At 44.3% G+C, this 22,616-nt stretch overlaps 1 long non-coding RNA gene across 2 annotated transcripts; it reads left to right on the top strand.

Annotated features, from left to right (window-relative positions):
- The first annotated feature begins 1,827 nt into the window (after window positions 1-1,827).
- On the top strand, window positions 1,828-17,472 carry LOC139050043 (uncharacterized). Of its 2 annotated transcripts, none has more exons than XR_011508742.1 (4): window positions 1,828-2,049; window positions 3,897-3,955; window positions 6,306-6,432; window positions 15,595-17,472. It is a non-coding gene; the product is annotated as an uncharacterized lncRNA (long non-coding RNA). The 2 variants fall into 2 exon arrangements; XR_011508743.1 differs by having other exon boundaries at window positions 1,828-2,065.
- The last annotated feature ends 5,144 nt before the right edge of the window (window positions 17,473-22,616 follow it).

Genomic DNA, 22,616 nt, shown 5'->3' with positions numbered 1-22,616 from the left:
ATGTTTATTTACAGATTTACTTAGAAAGCATTGAATGTACTAAACGCGGAAATAAATGCCCTTCCCTTTAGCATTTGGAGCACATATTCCTCTACGAATGCTACATACTGTCACGTATATCCTTTCCTAAAGGCAGTAGCAAGATATAAATTAGTTGGGGCAAAGCGAGAACTTGCACGTAGGACAATAGAAGTGAGCAAATGCACAACGCTTCACTCTTGCTATACTACGTGCCTTTTCGCTCTTCGCCAGAAGTTATGCAGCACCAACTAGCTCACCTGTCTGTTTTCTTGAAGAAATCAATTACTGGACTACACATGTATCACCTAATGAGCCTCTGTGGACTTCCTGTGTGACATGCATTGCGGATGTAGACTGCTAGCGTTCCGAGAGACTGTTTTTCTTCTTACGCTGCAATCACCCTGTTGGCGAGACTTTTCACTCTTGCTTACGCAATAAAAGCAGATATAATTTACTTCATCAAGTTAACGTTTTCTCAGTACCTAGCGTGTTAAAACCGCCTCGTGATGCTGTGTATAATGTATGTTCATCTGGCACAGCTACAGAAAATACAGATAGCAGACTGAGGCGCGATGTATAACAAGCTCAAAAACCATAGGCATCTCAACTTTCCTCGATTTGTTCTCAGTATTCACTCGTATTTGCAGCGGCGGGAACATTTGTACCGCAGCAATTTTCATGAAGCAATGGAAGCACCAGTAAATGGGAACTGTCCCCCTTGTTATTCAAACGCTGGCGAAAACAGGAGCGCGAGTCCACTCACGGCTAGAGCACAGGGAAAATTGACTCGACTGCTGACTCGACTTGTTTCTGCTCGTGAACCTTATTTTTTGTGGCTCCATATTTGCAATTGTTATAAAGGTTTGGAAAATGGTTTGTTGTCATCCATATACAACTACAGCTTGTAAAACCCCTTTTTTTTAAGTGCGGAGTACGCAGCAGCGTATATTTTTGACGACAGCACTAGTTTTAGTGCGAGGCGTGAAACGCTATTGATGACGGCGGAGCAATCACACAAAACTGTCGCAAATGTGTCGGGTCTGGTTGAGATACGACTATGCATGGCGCATGAGCGTTCGCTACTGAAGAACAGCGACATGTGCAAAGCAGTTGCAGTTCTGTATTGCTAAGGGTTAGCGAAGACAGTACTGGAATTCGTGGGCAATACAACAAAGCAAGCACCACTCGTCAGGTGATAAAGAACTACCTGCTTTATGTCAAATGAGCTTGAGAATGCCGCAGCAGTCAGCAGAATCGTAGCCTCTGGCAATAAAAAAATTACGGGGTTTTACGTGCCAGGATCACTTTCTCATTATGAGGCACGCCGCAGTGGAGGACTCCGGAAATCTAGACCACCTGGGCTTCCTTAACGTGTACTGAAATCTAAGTACACGGGTGTTTTCGCATTTCGCACCGATTCGGCCGCAATGGCTCGGATTCGATTCCGCGACCTTGTGCTCAGCAGCCCAACACTATAGGCGTTGGAATCATACGCTAGTTAAGGCTAAATTAGTTTTCGTACCTGCTGCGCTACGAGCAGCGTCCCAGCAAGATGTGCTCTTCACTTTGAGGGAGGCACCAAAGAAAAGTAGCGATGTCATCCAATAAATGCATTGTTTTCGTATTAGGTGAGGTTTATTTTGGGTAAATCATTTGGCGGAAAGCGAGAATGAGTAATCGGGGCGCCTCTGCTGGAGTTCAAAAATTTGCACATTCGTGTCAAGCTAGTGGCGGACTCAAACGTCTAGTTTTTGTCCAGATATGCGGTATCATTTTAATCGAAATACCGAAGTGACAAATGTTTGATTAGTTTCCGTTCTTCTTTTGCATTGAGTACGCATGCGCGGTGATTCAACAACGTGCAGCCGACAATACAGGCCAGTTACAGGACATCGAAAGAGCAGCCATGGCTGAAGACAGCAGCGACGAATGCACGCCTCTTGACTTAAGCATGAAGGACAAAACAACACCAAGTACAAGCCGTGACGGTACCCAGGAGGCTTCATCTACTTTGGGCGCATACACAACGTGAGCTTCGCCACTTGTAAATCTTTTTCGTTGAATACTGTTACCCTTAGACACCACCAACGTATTAGCCTTTAACATCTGTACATTTGTTCCCACCTGAAACGGGTCTTTTTTGCAGCCGGCTTGAGCTTTGAAATTGGTTGCTTTCTTAGATCAAGACGCGTCGACGCAAGGGCGATGAGAAAATATTGCTATGTTCAGCGCAAAGTCAGCGGTTTAGTGCTCAGGATAAGATTTTTCAGAACATGAAGCGAGCGTATACGTACAGACAAAAATATTTTCCATTGATGTATACTTCTTGCAATGCACACATGCGATAGAGTGCTGTAGGTTGAAGTCCCGGGAACAATTCCGGGTGGCACCACCGTATTTAGATGAAAGCACACTGTAAAAATGCTCTTGTTTACTTGTACTTAGGGGCTCCCCACAGAATCCCGATGGTGAAAATTTTTGCGCAGTCCACCTAAATTTGGTAAGCGTTTTATCAGGCAATGGTTCTTGCACAACAACCTCGGAATTAGTTGTAACCGCGGTGAACAATTGGTATGCCTAACCATAAGTGTTTTCTGGACAACTCGTCAAAGTGCGCAGTAATACTGTCATTTGCCAATTAACAAAAAATGGGAGAAAGTTGGTACTGACCGCTTAAAGCATTACTTTACTAAAAAGTAAACCCCATGCATGAAAAGCTGCTACTTGTTTTAAAACGATTGTTCTTCCCGTTGCATGTGTTCCTTAAAGGCAATAAATGCGCATTAGAGGAAAGCATACTTTTGCCGCTTGGAGTTGTGTGGCCAAAGAAGGTATGTGTTTCTGTTTTTATTGTTTTTGACAACCTAAATTTATATTACTTAGTTCAGATTTTTTTATATATAGCAAACTGAGGTGAGTTAGTACCACAGCGATAAAGAAGTGGAAAGTCATGGTATTCTACGGTACCCTTTACCATTTGTGAATGAAAGCAGTTGCACGTCGTATTTCAGCTATATTCTTGCTAACATTTGCATCAGTCTTAGGATATTTTTCAAGCGTTCTCAGAAGAATCTTTGTCCTTCGAAAAATTCTTATATAGGCTCAAGCGAGTGACATAGAAGCAAACTTTGCATCGCTTGAAAACAAACAGTGAAAAACTGCATTCTAATTCATCATTTCATTCGAACTCGTCATTTTGTTCGTAAGTATTCAAATTAATACTTGGCTAAGAGGCAGAAACCTGCATGTATTCCTCAGAGCTTGTCAATTAAGCCTATAATTTCAAATGTTACCTGAAATTTGATATATTCCTCATAGCTGTCTGATCCATGAGTCATGATTGTAATTGGCATGACAACGCCACATTCACCACGGCGTTGCCGAAACGCATCAGGGGGCCACAAATACTAATTATTCTAACATTAGCGCTGGTTTGCATCGTAATATCAGACACCACCTGCACAGTGTCATTGTAATACTTCAAACTGTTTCATTGACGCACAAACCCTTTCAGAGATGTTATTCAGAAATTATTCTTAGGATTCTGGGACTGCAGCAAATGCCGCAAAAATTTTGCATAGCAAACTACATATGACACACTGTAAGTACTTCAACAGGTAAACTGACAGTATTTGTGCCAGCCAAGGTGCCGTTTCATCAAAGTTGAATGAGTGCTCTCCATCATGTATTGCCCCGAGTGTGCCGTTCATATTAGGCCAGCCATCATAGTAGGTATTTATTGAGAACGAACCGTTGCGAGTAGTGCATTTACAAAACAGGACTTTGCTTTTTCTGAACCTTGGTTGTATAAAAGATAATTTCACCTTTATTTGTCACAGCTTGTAACTGTCTGTCCACTACTTCATTATTTGTAGGATTTCTGATGACACCTTGCAGCACATGCCGATGACCGACGAGACTTGCAACGTCGACGGTATGTAGGCGATTGTCACTCGCCTTTACCACAAATATGGCAGATGGCTCCTACGGTTACCGTGGATGCGGTACACTTATAGTGAACAAAGATGCACTTTACCAGCGCCACCAATGTGGTTTTCGCATCAGCCAGCTGATAACTGTCCTTACTAAGAAATTTTTGTTTTATGTTATATACGCAAATTCATGCGTCGCCTATGCAGTAGAAGTTTGTGAAAGAATTTGTTCTTGAATAGGTGGGCTGGTAAAGCACGCTCCTAGATAAAGGCAGAAGCCGAGAATGTTCATTCCATAGAGTGATTAATTCACTCGTAAATTGAATCATCGCTTGACCATTGGTCCACAATTTCATTTACCAAACAGAATCTCAGTGCGTTTGACCTGCTGGCAACTTGTTAATGTCTCCCTTATACCAATCAAGCTGGATGACAAAGCAAGTGCTTTGAGGCGAATGCCGAGTGTGATGTGCAATTAGTCCGGCATTTCAGATGTCTATGCTGTGGGACGTTACGGTGCTCTACCGTTTTAGGCAGAGTTTCAGAAATGTTCACCAATAGCACGTTACGAGCAGAAGACATATCCCGCTGCTGCCGTATGCAGAAGTTACGCGACAGAATTTGGGGCACCCGAAAACAGCCTATATTCAAGCTCTTCATTCTTTGTTCCAAGAAAACCAACCCACAGCCGCAGCATAAACAACCTCAAAAAATTATAGAAAATATACCGCAAGGACAAAAAAAATTATTGGTGAGTTTGCGCTATGTTGCCATAAATTTTTACCAAATGTGCCAACTAGGCGCTTCTGAAACTTAAACATTATTCGTATTGAATTAGCAACAATCACAGTAGCCAACGATTTCCAATGAGGGTGCCATTACTTCAAAATTGAAGCGCTTTGTTAACTAGAAAATTTACGTCATGCTGAAACACCAGCTTTCTGCTGAATTCAATTTTTTGTAAGGTGATTAACCTTCCTTGGACGCGTCAAGCATTATTCGTTCTGCCCGAATCTGCGCAACCTCTTTCGCAGGCCCGGCGAACGTCGCGACTTTAGCGGCAGGACTAAGTTGAGAATGCCACACAATAAAAAGGCGTTCCTTAAATTACGTCTATGATATCGCAGTGTATTTCATTCGAAGTCAAAGATAAAACTCGTATCTTTAGTTCCGGTGGTTGGGAATCCGCGTATGTTTTCTGTGGCATACCAAGGCATAAACACCAAGGCATGTGGGTGTAGCAGTGCAGTCCACGTTCTTAGCCTACTTCTCCCCGGCCTTCATATTTTAAATAAAGGTGTATTTGACAATGCGGCGTGTCCCTACAGTTCTTATGCTATTTGCACTGGCGTCGATGGTCATCCTGGGGAGGTTTCTACCGTAACCACTGCCTTTCAGGATGTCTTGCGTTTTCCTTTTCCTTTAATTTCACGCAATTTCTGCGTACTTAAGGAAAACGTGCCCCTGCGTACAATCCTTGCAGCGCTATCCACACAGTCAACACTTTTAACGTACTGTACGCTTTCCGTTGCACCTTTGAGTGGCATTTCCACGTGAAATTGTACTTCCGCATTTCTTTCTAGGCTAATGTACTGTCTGCAACACGAATCTTACATATGCGCATTGAGCAAATCTTTCTGAAAGTTGTCCTATAGTGTATTGATAGCCTACGCGGGAACACTGGCGAGGACAGCCGTTTTCGTGCTCTTAAATAGATTCTAAACATGCATTGCTTACAGCCGTTGCATAAGAAATTCAGCTACAGGAGTAAATAAATGGGTATCGGAAAATCAGTATCTGAAAGGCGAGTAAGTCTTTGGATGGCGCACCTATCTTTAATAAAAGGACAATCAACTAAGGGCATACGTTGAAAAGCTAAAATACCTCGGTAGAAATGCGTCCTCTCAGTATGTCGTTCCCTTCGTCGGGCTACGCTGCTGCTCGTAATAGTTTACCAATAAGCAAGAACTTCTTGAGGCATCTAATGTGCTTATTACTAGATAATACAGAATATAATACGGCAAGGGTATTACGCCCAAGAGAACGACGTCTTTTTTCAATTTGAGCACGGTCGTATTTTGCCCATTGTTTGAGATAAAACGTGATAAGCTTCAGAAGAATTCAACACTGTACAATCTTGATCGTGTTTGGCTTCCCCATCGCCACGAAGCTCTGGCATGCCTTCAAGACATATTTGCAGAAAGAACCACAGCGTATGGAAGCACAGCAGTAAAGTTGTCCTACCACTAAAAGCTTCTTGCTAAGTGCCTTAAGCACGAAATATTCATTTCCCATGAATGGCCCCTGCACTACGGCAAATGAACACCTTTAATATATTTTTATGCCATACAGATGCCACTGACAATGGCAGCAGAAGTTGCCTGCCCCTGGGGCCCACCAGGAACATCGATAACGTAAGGCCCAGCAGAAGCCGCGCTGGTATGGAGGAAGCATCAGCCAGTTTTGAAGACGGCGCCACGTAAGTTCCCATTTAGAAACGTTCCATTACAAGGGAATTCAGAGACGACAGGGATGGATACCAGTGTAACAATCATGCCCATACTCGGTAATTTCTCCTTTGGGGGGGGGGGGGGGGGAAGCGCTCGCTCTGATGGCTGAAACAGGCACTGCGTTGGCACTTTTGAGCGTTCGGCCGGCGCGGCAGGCTTTGACAAACTTCGTGGTTCAACAGTGCGACCAGAGATCACACGGCTGTCTCCACGCCCCATGCCACAACCACGAAGCTATACAAGGTCGCCCGATATTCCATGCTGTTAACACACCGCACTTGGCGGTGGACTTGCTGGTTTGTAGTCTGCTTACTCACTCCCTGTTACGGCATATGTAAAGATTGTGAAGGAAAGATGCTCATCGCAGCCGAGGCTCATGAAATGAAACAGGGTTTTTTTTTCCTGTAAAATTCCTGCAAGAATTACGCTGGAACTGACGCAGTTGCGCGATGGATAAATGTTGCGATAACTTAAATGACAAATAACAGCTGCTGTTCAGACAATATTGTGTCGGCGTAAGAAAGAACCTTTCGCTCAGGATATACGACCTTAGTACATTGGAAAAGAGGCATGAATGTGCTTGGCAACATACCATACGGGTATTGAAGCTGGTGGCATTTAAAGGAATGTGATATCATAACTGAAGCAGTTTCATTTTAGATTCGTCAAATACTTGAGAAAACGTTGAGAAACTCAAATAAAAAAATTACATCTTTAAAACTCAGCAATGATAACACCGCCACGGTTCAATCAAATACATCAAATAGCACATTGAAAGCGCTCAAAATTCACGTATTACACACCGCTATGAAATTGTCTGTGTTATGGGTAGATCATTCGCCAGTATTCGGACACATTATATCGATTTCAAGAAAGTTGCAAAAAAAAATATAAAGGAAGTTGCCCGCTTGGGATGCTCCACGATATGTAACTAGTTTAACTGCGATATATTTTTTTCGCGTAGTTAACATTGTAAACTCTACCCCGCAGGGGCGTATGCGCCAGCAGGCATTTGGTGTGTTGCGACACCACGTACTCGAGCACATGGGGGTTGGACCCTCCCACGTCAAACCTTGAGCGGCATTGCCGGGTCCGGAAAAAGGGATCCTGGGGCTTGAGCCGATGTCGGGTGTTTGGACCTTTACGGCCCCTTGGCGGAGGCAACATATCTCTTCAGCCTCGGCTTCACATAGACGGCACCCCCGGAGTGACCCACCCGGGGGAAATCGGTAGTTTTGGTTTCCTGTCCCGCTCTCCATTCTGCATCTTTCCCTCTTCCTTGTAATCTTTCCTGTCTTCTCCTCTCTTCTATTTACTTCCGACTTTCCTGGCAGAGAGGGATAACCTTGTGTGGGTGGCCAATCTTGGGTACTCCATATTGGGTTATAGTAGCACCGTACAGCTGGCGAGGGCTTGTCTTACTCGTAAGACTTGCTCCGGCCCCATGTTGGGCTCGGTGATGGGCGGGTGGCACTGTTGCTGAACACAACCACTTTCCTGCTGCCGAACTCAACCACTTTCCTTTGATTGCGCTCTAAAAAGAGCGCGCAACGATGCAACGTTTCAATTCCTTTTGAAGAACAATAAAGAACAGTTCCCTTAGTAACAAGCAATCCACAGTGCAGACAACAAGTGCGTGTGTAAATTCTCCCCCTTCTTGGTGGCGAAATGCCTCGCGAACACTATAGGACCTGGCTACAAAGCCACAAAGATGTCAAATGGAGACATCCTCCTTGAATTGAAGGAGAAAATGTAACATTATAAAATTAATAATTTGGAATGCATTGGCGATGTAGCCGTCACTGTGTCGGCACATCGAACCATGAACACGAGCCGTGGAGTATTCTCTGAGGACGACTTCTTGGACCGTAGTAACGAAGAACTGCTTGGAGGTTTCCAGGAGCAAAATGTGATCAAGGTAGAAAGAATCCTAATGCGAAGGAAGAATGAACAACTTCCAACAAAGGACAGTGTACTAAACTTTGGTACTACAGTGCTGCCTAGTACATTGGATGCAGGCTATATCAAAGTACGTGTTAGGCCGTACATCCCAAATCCTCAACTGTGCTTTAAGTGCCAGAGGTATGGGCACGGATCTCAGACATGCCAAGGAAGGCAGAATTGCGCGAAATGCAGCTCGAACGATCATCCGCCAGGCACTCGCGACTTATCTCCACATTGCGAGAACTGTGATGGAAGCCATCCAGGCTACTCCAGGACATGCCCTAAATAGAAAAAAAGAGATCATTCCGCTATGAGTCAAAGAAAATATAACATTTCGTGAAGCAAGGAAATGTCTTTCATACTTAGATAAAACGAGCTATTCCGAGGTGGCGCGACGGGGGGAGCGTCACGAACGCATCGGGAGTCTACCCCGGTCCCTGATAGTGGTCTGGTAATCACTCCGCCTGCCCTCCTTGGTGGCAGCAGCAAGTGCTGCTCCATCATCATCGAAGGTTGGCCTGCAGACTTCAATTCCGCAGGTTCCAAAGCATAACCAAACTCCACGGCCTGGGACGCAAGTCTCAGTGCCTAGTTCACGATCCTCCAGTGCCTCCGAGCAGGTTGTGGAGCTCGATCAAAAAGCCCTGGCGTCACCGATGGCGAAAGATCAGCGCTTTCACCAGCGCGCTAGAAGATATAAAATACCTGTAACTGCTCAAAGAAAGGGACCGCTAACTTAAACGGTTACCGTCTTAGTATACAAACTATCCATCTTTAACACGTGCTGTTGAACACACACAACAAAAATCTTCCCCGACATGACTACACGAATAATTAATTGGAATGCCAGGTGCCTATTTAAGAATCTAGATGATGTCAAAGGTCTAGTAAAGTAATATCAGCCATGACTGTTCTTTGTTCAAGAAACAAATTTAAAGTCTACACACAAGAACTTTTTAAGACAGTGCATAATTTTCCACAAAGATAGAAATAATGGCAATTCTTCTTCAGGTGGTGTGGCAATCAAAGCCCAAATGTCAGAAGCATGCCAGCATGTATAACGCCAGAGCTCAATGGAAGCAGTGGCTGTTCGGGCTATATTGTTCAACCAACTTATAACTATTTGCTCCATATATATATATATATATATATATATATATATATATATATATATATCGCCTGATGAACGGTTTCACAAAGCAGAATTTGAAAAGCTGATTGACGAGCTTCCCGAACCCAATAAAGTAATCGGAGACTTCAATGCTCACAGCACATTCTGCGGTGAGTCAAGATCTGATGTGAGAGGACGGGCAATTGAAGAGTTCCTTCTTTCATCCGGAGCCTGTCTATTTACCAAGACAGAGCCAACATTTCACAGTCATGCACACAGCACGTATTCGTGTATAGACTTAGCCATAGGGTCAGCATCACTTCTTCCATACCAGGGATGGAGAATTAGTAATTCATATGGGAGCGATCACGTCCCAACACTCCTAGAAACAACTAAGTGGCATGATGGACCAGCTTCCCCCAAAAAGTGTGAACTTCATAGTGCCGACCGGTTGAAATTTAGAAACCTATGTAAATTGTCCCTTGAAGATGTGGACCACCTAGGTGTAGAGGAACTCGCCAAGTAAATCACTGAAGATATCCTCTGTTCTGCTAAAAACTGCATACCTCAGTCCTGCACAGAATAAGTCAATCTAAAACAGTGGTGGAAGAAAGACTGAAACACCAAAGAAACGCCAGAAAAAAGCATCGAGTAGATTTTCTACTACCCAACAACAGAAAATCTAATAGAAATTACGCGGTGCAAAGCGAGTGGCCCCCGTATCCTCCGAATATCCAAAAGCGAAAGCTGGACACGCTGCGTATGTTCCATAAACTCATACACGGATGTTAGCAAAGTGTATAATAGGGATAACTAAACGGACAACGTGCAAATCCTTTTCCTCTCATTGATGGCTCTGGCGATACAATAGAAGATAAAGCAAACACTCTTGGGGAGCACTTTCAGAGGGTATCAAACTCCGAAAATTATAGCGAAAAGTTCTAGCACCATACAAAAATATATGAAAATATTCCTTTGCGTCGAAACAAGTTGTCATCAGAAGGATACAACAAACAACTAACATTCCATGAACTCAAGCTTGCCCTAGGCTCTTGTGGCAGCTAGGCTCCATGCTCTGACGTAATAACATGAAATAATCAACAATCTACCTGGTGAGACCGTAAACTGCATCTTATGTCTTTACAATAAAATTTTTGCAGCTCGTCATGTACCGTCATCTTCGAAGGAGGCAATAGTCCTGCCAATACTGAAACACGACAAAGACCCTTCCTTAGTTAACAATTACAAACCAACTGCACTCCCTAGCTGTTCGCTTAAAGTATTTGAAAAAATTATTACCCGTCGTCTTGTGTTCTTTTTGGAATATAATAGTATCTTGGTCCCTCACCACACTGGCTTCCGAGGAGCAAGGTCTACAACCGATAATTTTGGTCTCCATGAGTCATATATACGAGACGCATTTGTACACAGACAAAACTGTCTGTCTGTATTCTTTGAACTTGAGAAGGCATATCGTACTGCCTGGCGATAGGGTATTCTGCAACACCTGTTGTCCTATGGAATTTGTGTTTATATGCTGAACATCTTGCAAAATTTCCCATGTGAAATCTGAATTGGCAATGTACTATCGCGCACTTTTGTTCAAGAAAACTGCGTACCACAGGGAGGAGTGCTAAGTTGCACACATTTCCTAATTAAAATGAACTCTCTCCCCTCTGCTATACCATTCATGGTGTCTTATTCTGTCTATGTGGACGACATCCAAGTCAGCTTTAAATCCTGCAGTCTGTCCATGTGTGAACGCCAGATACAGGTAAGTGTTAATCGGCTCGCGGAATGGGCAGAGCAAAACCGGTTTAGGTTAAGTGCAGAGAAGAGTACCTGCGTGCTGTTTTCCAGACGAAGAGGGGTATTTCCTGACCCATTCATTACGATGAATTGAAGAAGCCTACTAATAAGAAAGGAACAAATATTTATAGGCGTAAATTTTTATAGTAAGCTAACCTTCATGCAACATATAAAATAGTTGAAGCTTAAATGTCTTAAAACTATGAACCTTTTAAACATTTTATTTCATCAGTCGTGGGGAACAGATAGGTATTGTCTCCTATCTCTTTTTAAAAGCCTTGTGCTGTCGTGCATAGACTTTGGATATATTGTTTACCAGTCAGCTTCAAAGGCCGCACTTAAGCTACTCGATCCTATCTATTACTTAGCTATCCGCCTAGCACTTAGTACCTTCGTACAAGCCCTGTCCAAAGCGTCTATGCAGAGTCGGATCAGTGGCCACTGGATTATCTGCGCACATATCTCGGAGTCACCTATGCAATAAGAACGATGTCATTAAAACAACGTCCATGCAAAGCACTCATATATGATCAGTCCTCAAACCAGCTGTACTTCAACCGGCCCACCACGCCCCGCCGTTCCCATTAGTAGTAATGTCTGTTGCTGAAAAACTTGCAATAGTTTTCACAGATCTGCAGGAAAGTACTATGGTGAATTCCTCCCACCATGGGAGCAATGTCCAGTCACCTATAACTTGTCCTTTACAGAGCTTAACAAAAAGAGTTGTCCAAGAATCCTTATTCAGCAACATTTCATGTCCCTCTAAGACAAGTACAGATCTAATGCATTTTTCACTGATGCTTCAAAGTGTGCAAATTCGGTATCATGTACCACCCATGGCCCAAACTTCTCAAACTTTAGAACTTTGCGCAACCATAGCATCATCTCTACAGTGGAAGCATACGGTATTCTGATCATTGTTGAGTATATAGTACACCACAAGATACAAAAGTCTATAATATACACACATTCTTTGAGCGTTGTCACCACCCCGCTGTCCTGTGGCAAAGCAAGCCGAAACCCCTTATTAAACAAGCTCCTTCTACTAATTCAAGTTGAATCCCAGAGTCGCTGGGTGCCAGGCCACTGTGATCGCAGGCAGTGAAACGTCGGACAAAAATGCTGGACAAGCGTGTCATCGGGATACAATTGATATAAGCTGTATACCTGGTGCAGGCATGAAACCTGCGGTACGAAAGGCCCTCCGTAATCATTGGCAAGCTGATTGGGACAGGGTAGTCGAAAATGGGCTGCACCTTTTAAAACCGCAGTTTACCAAATGCTTCCCGCTGAAGCTTGATCGACTCACCCAAGTCAGGCTGGCACGACACAGAATAGGACAAATTTATGGCACATACAAGTACCTCTAGACTGAAATTGACCCAACGATGTGCACACGCTGCGGTGAGAACTTAACCGTCTTGCATGTCCTGAGTTAATATACTCAACTTCACCGAGAGCCATTGGCTCATTTTATGGAACTTTACTTACACAATATACCCCCCCCCCCCATCCCGGCATGGTCTGATCAGAGGATGCACTTTTTAACTTTAAAAGAACGCTTATAATTATCTTGCACAAGTTAACTTTCTAGACATCATCTCGTATCATCCTATACATGAGATTGTGCCTCACAGGTGAGATATGGTCTGACGCACAAAATTAAGCCTGAGCTCTCGCTCCTCTTGCGTACGCAAGAATTGTAAAGCTAGGGACACAGACAATCCACAATAATTGATCATCTGTGCCTATAACCAATGAACGTAAGGCCTTATGCTCATTTTAGTAAATATTTTAAAATTGATGCACAGGTATATGTAGACATAGTTTATCTGAAAGCGTCTATACAGCTTTTATTTTAGGTCCTATTCCTAAACTCAAAATTTTACTAAACCAAGCCACATGTCCTGCCGCGTTTTGGCCTTAGATGTCCTAGCGCCAATAAACTTCAACCATGATCATCATTATCAACTTTGTAAATTCTAAGCTTCTGTTGTTTTTAAGCTTAGCTAGTTGATAATTTTTCCCAGTTGCAAGCCTGAATAAAAGTTATGATGGATAATTTGCCGCAGTTTAAGTGGTTCTATCGAACGAAATTTCGTTATTTGAAAGTTCTCATTCTAAACTAAATAATCTGGTCTGGATGCCGGCCAAACTGTAATGACTAGAAACGACGTACAAGGTAACACCACACGACTCGAACCAAACTATAACATTGCTTGAGCCATGTGAACAACCGTAACAAGAATAAATACATGTATACAAGTAAAAAGCATATTACCGCAAGAATGGCGACCAATGTTCATGTACTGCTTGGCGCAGACATTTCAAGCGAGCAGCAGGATGTACAAAAGACACACTGTATGCCCCGTCACTATTCGACTGCCCGTTGCATTTTTCTTCACTAAACGGTAGAAACGCTGTAGCACCTGCATTGCCTTAACTCAACGCTTGCAGCGTTCATTACCTTATTGAGAAAGAAAATGCTTACTTCTTCGGTAGCATATTTCATCCATTATACATGAAATTACTGAAGTATTTGATGTTTCTGTGCTTGCTACGTACGGGGGGAAATGATTATGTGTGTGTCGTTCTCGTGATGCCTAAGGCACGAACGGCGTGCAGTTCGAATGCGACTCAAATATCAAATACCTTCGTAAAAACACTGCAGGAAAACTTGAACCCGGCAGTTTTTCTTCGTATACGATGTGTAGGGCTTTAGTTAAGGCGTATGACGTACAACGGGGAGTCTTTCCACCTACACATGTCAGAAATGACGCGAGTAGTTTGCCTCTGCGCCATTTCCGTTTCTTAAATCGAGAGCCTCAATAGGCTAGTTTCAATGGCTTATACCCGCAAAAAAGCGCCTCTAGTGAGAGCGAAATATCATCAGGAATGGCTCACACCCCATAAGCAAGCAAGCAAGTAAGTAATGGCTGAATATGAACCAAGGAAAGAAACGAGCGAACGAACGAGCGACGGAAAAAAAAGAGCCAATGACAACAAGAACGAAATCACCTTTAGGAATGCATTATGTTCCTGCATGTGATGTTGAGGAGGTCAACCTACAGTGCCAAAAGTTTACTTCGTACGGCAGCTCACTGTGTCTGACCCGTCAGATCGCACAATTTTAGGCATTACCACGTATGCAGGAGGCTTTCCTCTTCAGGTGTTAGTAGAGTGTAACATGCTGCTGAACCTTTCTACTCTTCCTAGCGACAATCTTTCCTGAAAAATTCACCGACCATTAGGATAGCCCATAAAGTGAAATTTTAGAGCAGCTGTGTACGTGTTTTCATTACGGGATATATTCAGGCAAATATTTTGAGATACAAATAGCAGAGGTCAAGCGCGATGGCTTTTGTAAATGACTCATCGAAGGATCTAGTGTAATAGCTGGTGCTGTGTGGCTTCCATAAAATACGCGCATAAACTGACATTGGCAAACAATTGCAGACCAATACAATCGAAGCATGCAATTCATCATGCGAAAGTGAGAGCCCACACGAGCTCATCATAGCACGAAATGAGCGCTCTGGCTGAGATCCGATGGTACTACGAAACGAGCGGTAGCGCGAGTCTGCATGAAACCAATCTTCAGCGCTCATGTCACTGAAGGGGCAGCTACCATTGGTCTCGGCCTCTCGACCATTCAAGGTTCGCATCTTTTGCCACTCCGCATTCGCTCTTTCAACTTTCCCTCTTATCCTTCGCTCTGTTGCGCCACCGACGCTCGCCGCAAGAATGGGTCATTAAGAGCTGCGCAATAAAACGGAGACCTATTTTACCCGACGCAAAACAGTCTTTCTCAATGCCGAATGTCTCACTGCCGAAAGCACGCTTCTGGACTTTTGCCTGAATACTCCTTGTGAGCGTGTTGAAGACGGAGTTGTATTTTCGATACTCAGACTGGCTAGTTTTTTAACTTGCCGTCACTAAGAGATACTTCTAATCTCCTGCACCTGTTTCGTGTAGGAAATATGATGTATTAGATGATGCAAGGCTTCTGTGCTGCTTGCCACTCGAACGAGGAATATTCATTTCCAGGTTAGCATCACAGGGTACCGAAAGAACCACCGTTCAAATTCTGCCAACCTGGAGCCCAAATCGAGCGCTAAATATCAATGCAGCTTCTTAGCGCTAAGATCGAGTCGCCTTACCATTCACGCGCGATTTTTTCCGTCAAACACTCTATTGGTCAAAATGTGTTTTGTCGTCACATAACAATAGTGAGCCATTTTGAGCTGATTTGCCCGTCTCCTTGCAGGAATGCTACTGGAACCGGAGGAATGGAGGAGCAAGGCTCCTGTGGTGTCGGAGCAAGTGTTCAATCGTCTGCCAAGAAGTTGAAACACAAATGTCAAACATGTGGTAAATTTTTCACAAGGGCTGTCCATCTATCTGCACATTACCGCACGCATACCGGTGAAAGACCACACAAATGTGAAATATGTGCGAAATCATTCGCGCGCAGGTCGAATTTGCGTGATCATGAACGGATTCACACAGGTTTGAAACCCCATATCTGTCAAATATGCACTAAACCGTTCAAAAGCAAAACGCAACTTAACCATCATCTCAAATCACACAGTAACGACAGACCTTTCGTTTGCGACATATGTAATCACTCTTTTAAGCACAAATATAGTCTCCAAAGGCACCGCGAAGCATGTCGCGGGGACGGAACACCGTAGGAGTGCAAGCAGTGTGGATATCGGTCCACAAAGAGAGAATACATCGACGCACATCTCTGCCAGAATACTGGGCGCTAATTGTGTGGAGATTCGTCTAGACATGCATTTTAACGAATTGCACATCCCTTGACGCATACGGTGGGCAGTCTTAACAGTGTGACTAGTGCGCAAGTGCAGTGAATTGCCCATGGGTATTGTATATGAACGTGACCATGCACCCGTGCAGGAAAAAATAAGCGCTGACATTCTCCCGCCGGGGTGATAAACTAACCGGACGCATCGTGTGGAGAGGCGGGCATCTTTTGACGTTTAAGACTGCTCAGTGAAATGCAAGACGTAAATGATGCCGCTTGATTTTCCGAAATTACGAAAGGAAACGTCGTCTCCAGCAGAATTCGGGATGTTTGAATATCGAAGTATATTGCAGGTCCTGGCTAGAGCGTGCTGTTTGCACAACTATGTTGTTCGCCAAAGTAGCTTTAGCGAACTCATTCCTAGACAAACCCTAATGAGCAGCAAGTTCGTGTTTTGTGTCACTAGAAGGTTGAAACGTTCGCACAGAATCCTTGACACCTGGTTTAGTTCTGTGCAAATGGTCTGACAGTGTACTAGTAAACAAGCTTTACCTTATCATCGTTTTAAATATTCTGCAGTGTAAATAGAAGAGAACACCTCGCATTAGGAAACATTTTCAAAAAAGGCAGTTTTCTTGTCAACTAAAAAAAATGTCTACCAAAAATTGACATCCCTAGGCCTTGTTGCCTTCCAAAGACCACTTTTATGACAATATGTAGACATAAACATGCGGACATTTATGTCCCTTACAAATTGTTCAATGCACGTAAAGCTTTGGTTCACTCTTTGGCTCTTGTAATCAGAGCGAATGTTTTTCTTCTTTATCATGCCGATGAGAAAACTGAAACTGAATTCGACTGAAATCATATGTAGCTTCACAATATTTGTTCTACCAAAACGAATATTTTAGCTGTTGTTGTATTAACGTGGAACCTCTGTCACATTTAATGTGCAGTTTCTCATTCATTCTGAAGCCGTCTCTTCTCCCTTGCACTGCACTCTATTGCAGCTGTAGAATTTTTAGCCTCATGTGACAATTGTGTCCCTGCGAGCAAGATAGTTTTTAGTTATAAAATTGACACGCGTAGTTCGTATGTCTTCTTGCTGTGGGCGCGTTTCACCGGATGCCCTTCTCATTGCATGACGCGCCTGCATGCATCAAAAGGTGCTACGAAGTTCGGTCTTATTTTTGGTATTGTTCAATTTTTATCACGGAATTTCACGCGCAACGCAAATACATTTGTGCATTCTGGAAGGCACGCGAGCACCAGCGATGCCGCTGGAATCTTCTACGAATAATGCGTGAACAGCCGACGCTTGTTAATCGTAAATCTCTTGTTCGACGATCGATTCATGTGCCCGGCACTATTTTTCTACCCGAATGTAACTTGTTTTGTGGGTTCCGGTTCGCCCAATAAAGAATGGTTCGTGAGTGATGGTTCTTGTTACTGTGTTATCTGTCGTATCTACAACGCGACATCTCGTAGAGGACCTTTGTGGTGACTGATCAAACCCTGCCAGCCATGAAAAATATTGGAGGACGCTTAAGCTTCACCTTCGACAGTGGAACGCGATAGCGATATCGCAGCCCGTTAACGCTGCCCATTAATAAACGCAAGGGTATTGGGGCATCCTCGCACCTGTCCCCGCACGGCCCAAATGCGCTCAAACAAGACGAAGGGGAGAAGCGGGCGAGTGGTGCGCAGCTGTCGGGGCAGCGACGTACATTGCCAGGAGGGGGTCTTCTGAGTTTGCCGCAAGATGGCTTTGCGTGTGCGCCAAGCGCAGAAGAATTGTGGCGGTAACGTACTTCGCTAGTCGTTTAACTCCGACTTCTGTAATTTACATGCTCATAATAACCGATATGAACCGCCGTATGACTTTCTACGGAACGTTTATAAGGCAACACAGCATTCACTACAGGCGCTTTTGTCCCGCTTTGAGCCATCGAACTCGTCGCTGAGTGTTAGCGTCTCCTTCTCACATTATGGAGACCCTGGTTCGATTCCCACCCAACCCATTTCGGAAGTTGTTATTTATGAATTGCCTTCCGGGATTTTTCGCTCATGGCCAACGCCGCCGACAGAGACACCAACGACACCAGCTTTTCTGCGACACGAGCTCCTTAATGCTGTCGCGTTAACATTGTCAACATCGCCATGGAGGATCGAGCTAGCCGCAGACTACGCCTGCCGCTTTAGTACGGACCTCTGCCCGAGAAGACCAGGACGATCATGACCCCGACAAATGCCACAGTGAGTGTGCCCGTGTCACCCGCAGTGACGTGTGCTGCGAAGCCAAGGAAGCCACCGATAATTAGCGGATTACCATTTGGAGATCTGCAAAGCTGGCCGGAAACCTTTGGAAAACCACTATGTTTAACAATTGAATCTTTGATGAGCTGCAGTTTCACAGTGCATTTCTGCATACATTCACGAGCGTCATGCCCAAGGAGCCAGCCGAAGTTGAATAGGGATGCCGAACGAGGACACCGTCACCCTCGGGGCATAAATTCAGGCATTTCGACCCACAAATGTCCGAGAGGAAAGCGTTCTTCCGCGCTGCGGTTTTAAACAAATGGCTTACGCAGGATGGATACGTGAACCAGCCAAAACCATTCCAATATTCCTTACGGAAGTCACGGGTATTGAAAAGACGTTGGAATAGCGCACTCAGCAACATCGTCGCCTGGTGCTCCCGCCGAGGTGAAAAATTCAAACACAATAATCTCCGACGAACTCCGAAACGCCCCTATAACAGTCTCACGTGAGCTACTTAAGATGATCTCTTCGATGCAGCTGAAGTAGCCTTAATTGCTGGCGTCATCTGGGGGGAGGTCCATAAAGGGGGGGGGGGTCCCAAAGGCCAATGTCACTTGCCCGGCCTCTGCATGGCAGTGTGATCTGTGGCATTGGTTAAATCATCTTCGCCCATTCTATAAGAGAGCTGGGCGACTCCGGGACCGTCGGGCTACATCACCTCCCATCTCCAGGTGAATCCAGAGACACGCGCGAAGAGCGTGCAAGCGCGTGCAATCAGGGGGCACTCAGCGGGCACACAACTTTCGAGCGGTTGGTGCCGAATAGCTGGCATCGTTCACTTGATCGCCCCCCCCCCCAAAAAAAAAAGAATTGGTGAAGAGAAAAGGTAGGGAACACAAACTTGAATTCTACTGTGACGCGTGGAACTCTTTCCTTTTTTTCAGTACTACTATGACGTTGCGGATAATGTATTCCAATGCGTGAGGGCTAATTGATGTTTGATGATCATACTAAACTGTTATTTGAATACAAGCTTAAGGTATATATGAGTCCAGGAGAGGCATTTAAACTCTGAACAATCAAACTTCCGGTGATAGGCATCTGAAGATACCGCGACTATGGCTTTGCCTCATTGGATGTTACGGCAATAATTGTGCAGACAAGTCTGTCACTTATATTCCACAACTTAAAGCCCCTCGAATCAGTGTCACTACAAGTAATTCTTAATGATAGATTGGTTATAATTCCTTCTATTTACCTTCAAGACAAATGCGTATTATTGGCAATAATTGTTTATGCCCGGTGAGTGAGTGCTGGTGGTGAATGTTCAACTATTTGTAGCGAGACTCTCGCTGCGATGCCAAAGGTAAGCTCACGGAACAAGTTCTCGTAACCTACGGTGAGTGATTAATAAAGAGGAGGGCATCCATTTAATGTATGACTTCATTATTATTGTTCTGCTGATTAGGCACTTGGCCCGTCTGGGCTTCTTCCCTACTTGGAAAGGAATTTCATATCTTTTTAGGCCATGAACACATCAGACTAGCGTCAACTTTAATGCTGCAACACGCCTGTCCTCGGCATATTCCTATGTTGAAGCTAGCTTCGGATAACTGGTCGTACTTAAAAAAAAATCATGTCTGATTCGTTATTAGATAAGCAAACAGCATAGACGATGCAATAGCATACTTTAGCACTTCTATAACTGATGCCATAAAACAAATGCAAGAATGAGGAAATGAGGTCTCAGAAGATACGCGAGAAAAGAAAATCAAAGCATTGGGCACACTTGGTCGGTACCCAAACACGTAAAATTTTATCGAATTGAAGAAGGTAAGTCAAAGGATAGAACGACGCAAGGACAACCTAGAGAACAAGCTGAGGCAGCTTCTCTCTAGCATAAGGTGCTGCACAGAATAGACGCAAGTCTGGTATGGGCTAACAAGTTCCCAATGGCAGGAAACTCATCCGTAGACCCTGATGAATGACTGAGGCAGGAGCCTAGAAGATCATGCATATAATCTTGGTAAACACTTCGAGCATGAGTGTAACTCTACGCCTTAAATTCCACAATTTTTAACTTTTCCTTAAGATCTATTACAGCTTCTCTAATCTTCGAAGAACACTTCTCTTGCCTCCAGCACACTAATTATGCAGCGTTTTCAACTGGCCTACTTGTGCAATAATCAACTAAGGCTTTTAGGCAATCATTCGTGCACCCTGGAATTGAATCATGGTGATAGATAGAGAGAAATCTTTATTCTAAGTCCTGATTTGGTCAATGGAGACAGGTGGCCGGGGTGCTAGCCCCACCGGTTCCTCGGTTCCTCAGCATGTGGCCGGGCCTTGAGTCTTGGCGGCATCGTCGGTCGGCCTAACTAGCCAGATGTAACCCTTCGGGCATTCGTCGAGCAGCATGTCAGAGCTTCGTTACTTATTTCATCATTTCATATATCACCTCACTTCACTAGTGCTGAGTGTGAAACATAATTTACGACTATGGCGTCATCACTCCCAAGGATATCAACCTGGCTTCGGTGTCCACGGTTTGGCGCATGTTCTTGATTCGTAGCGTGTGACACGGATAAACTCAGAAACATCACAAACACGTCTCACATGTCCAGGAGCAGTAATATAGGTCGAAGCACAGGCCAAGTAGGCATTCACGAAGCCTAAACCACATCGAAAGACAGTTCAGGGTGAGCCCATGCAATTGTGGTCTTTTTGTTTTTGAACTGAAGATATTTAGGTGAACCATTCCGGAATTTGTTGTTAATTGTGGCTCCTGCAATGTGACCCAATAGGGACGTGCTTCAAGTTACCTCGCACGCATACGTTGTGCAGTTTCCATTACGCCACAAGCGCAAGGATGAACCGAGAAAAAAAGAAGTCAACTTTACACTGTCATTGCAGTCTTACACTTCATCCTTCACACACCTGTCCTTACACAATGCCAACATGTGCACTGGATGGGCGTAATTTCTTTTTTCTAGCCTGTTTTTAACCATAAGCTGGCACATCACTGTAGACTGCTTCCGATGAAGATTTGCTACCACCTAAAAAACAAATGTTTAGCGTAGATAACTTTTATGGGCATCACCGGGTGCGCACGTGCGCGGCGCAAGGTACTTTCAAGCTTTAAGTTACAGCTGTGCGGATGAATTATGCTTCGATTTTCAACACCGTAAATGCATTGGCAAAACATGAATCTAAATAAAGCGCCCCTATTTGAGGCGCACAAAGTTGAAAAAAAGGGAAACTTGGCTTGCTTTTACATACTTCAGAGAACGCATGCTTTGTCTGAAAGGTAAGCTCTTCCTGGGAAGGCCCATCATTTGACAAGCAGGTGCAAGGCATCATTGAGCCAGTAACAGCGAAGTTTTCTGGAAGGATAACGTTTACTGCAGGTGCATTTCGTTGTTTTAGCTTTTTTACGATCAATCAACGTGAATCACATGAATCAATGACCCGAGCAAGCTCGTCGTCTGAGGGAACTCCGAAGGCTGTAACACCGAAGAAGGCATTTACTGATGCAATCGTTTGGTTCTTACCGCAAAACAACCTCATAGAACAACGCGCGTAGATTCACTTCATGAGGGTGACGTACAGAATTCCCGCGTGTAGTCAACTTCTATGTCCTATCAACTCTGCTTGCCGCAAGAAATTCCTTCTCTTGTACGCGATAGGTACGCACGTATTTTGAAATTTTCCTTCCTACGGCAGCTGAGGATGTCGAGCATTAAACTTGCACCGCAAGATATCGTTGAGAAATGTGGTCCTGTCTGCACGGTTCAAACTTAAAGATTTTGCAATTCCGTTTAGGAATGTTCCTCTGGTCATATGGAGGGATTAGGATTGCCTAGTAAAATAATGAAGTGGCGAAAACACATGAGAAAGGTCCATTCCTTGCGCAGGACCTTTGCAATTCACGCAGCAGTGCCTCGTGGATAACGAGGCAAATTGACGACAGGGCCTGTCTTACTAGAAGAAGGAAATTCTGGCACCCACAGCCCACATTACTTTTTGGAGCGAAAACGGTGACCGCTGTAACGTGGTGCCAGCTGGTCACATATGCAGCAGGAACTACACGTTGGTTGTTGTAGATGAAATATGTTATTATATTCGAGTAACGTCGCTTGTCGGTTCGGAGCACCTATCGTTTACGTTCGGTAAATAATTTTCCTTCCAGGGCAGCAAGAAGGGTCTGAGGTATCTGAGCCGTATGAGTGGAAGCGGCCTCGGGGCGCTTACGCATATGT

The sequence above is a fragment of the Dermacentor albipictus genome, chromosome 9 (genome assembly GCF_038994185.2).
Source record: "Dermacentor albipictus isolate Rhodes 1998 colony chromosome 9, USDA_Dalb.pri_finalv2, whole genome shotgun sequence".
Taxonomy (NCBI): domain Eukaryota; kingdom Metazoa; phylum Arthropoda; class Arachnida; order Ixodida; family Ixodidae; genus Dermacentor; species Dermacentor albipictus.
This window is presented reverse-complemented; position numbering and strand designations above follow the sequence as displayed.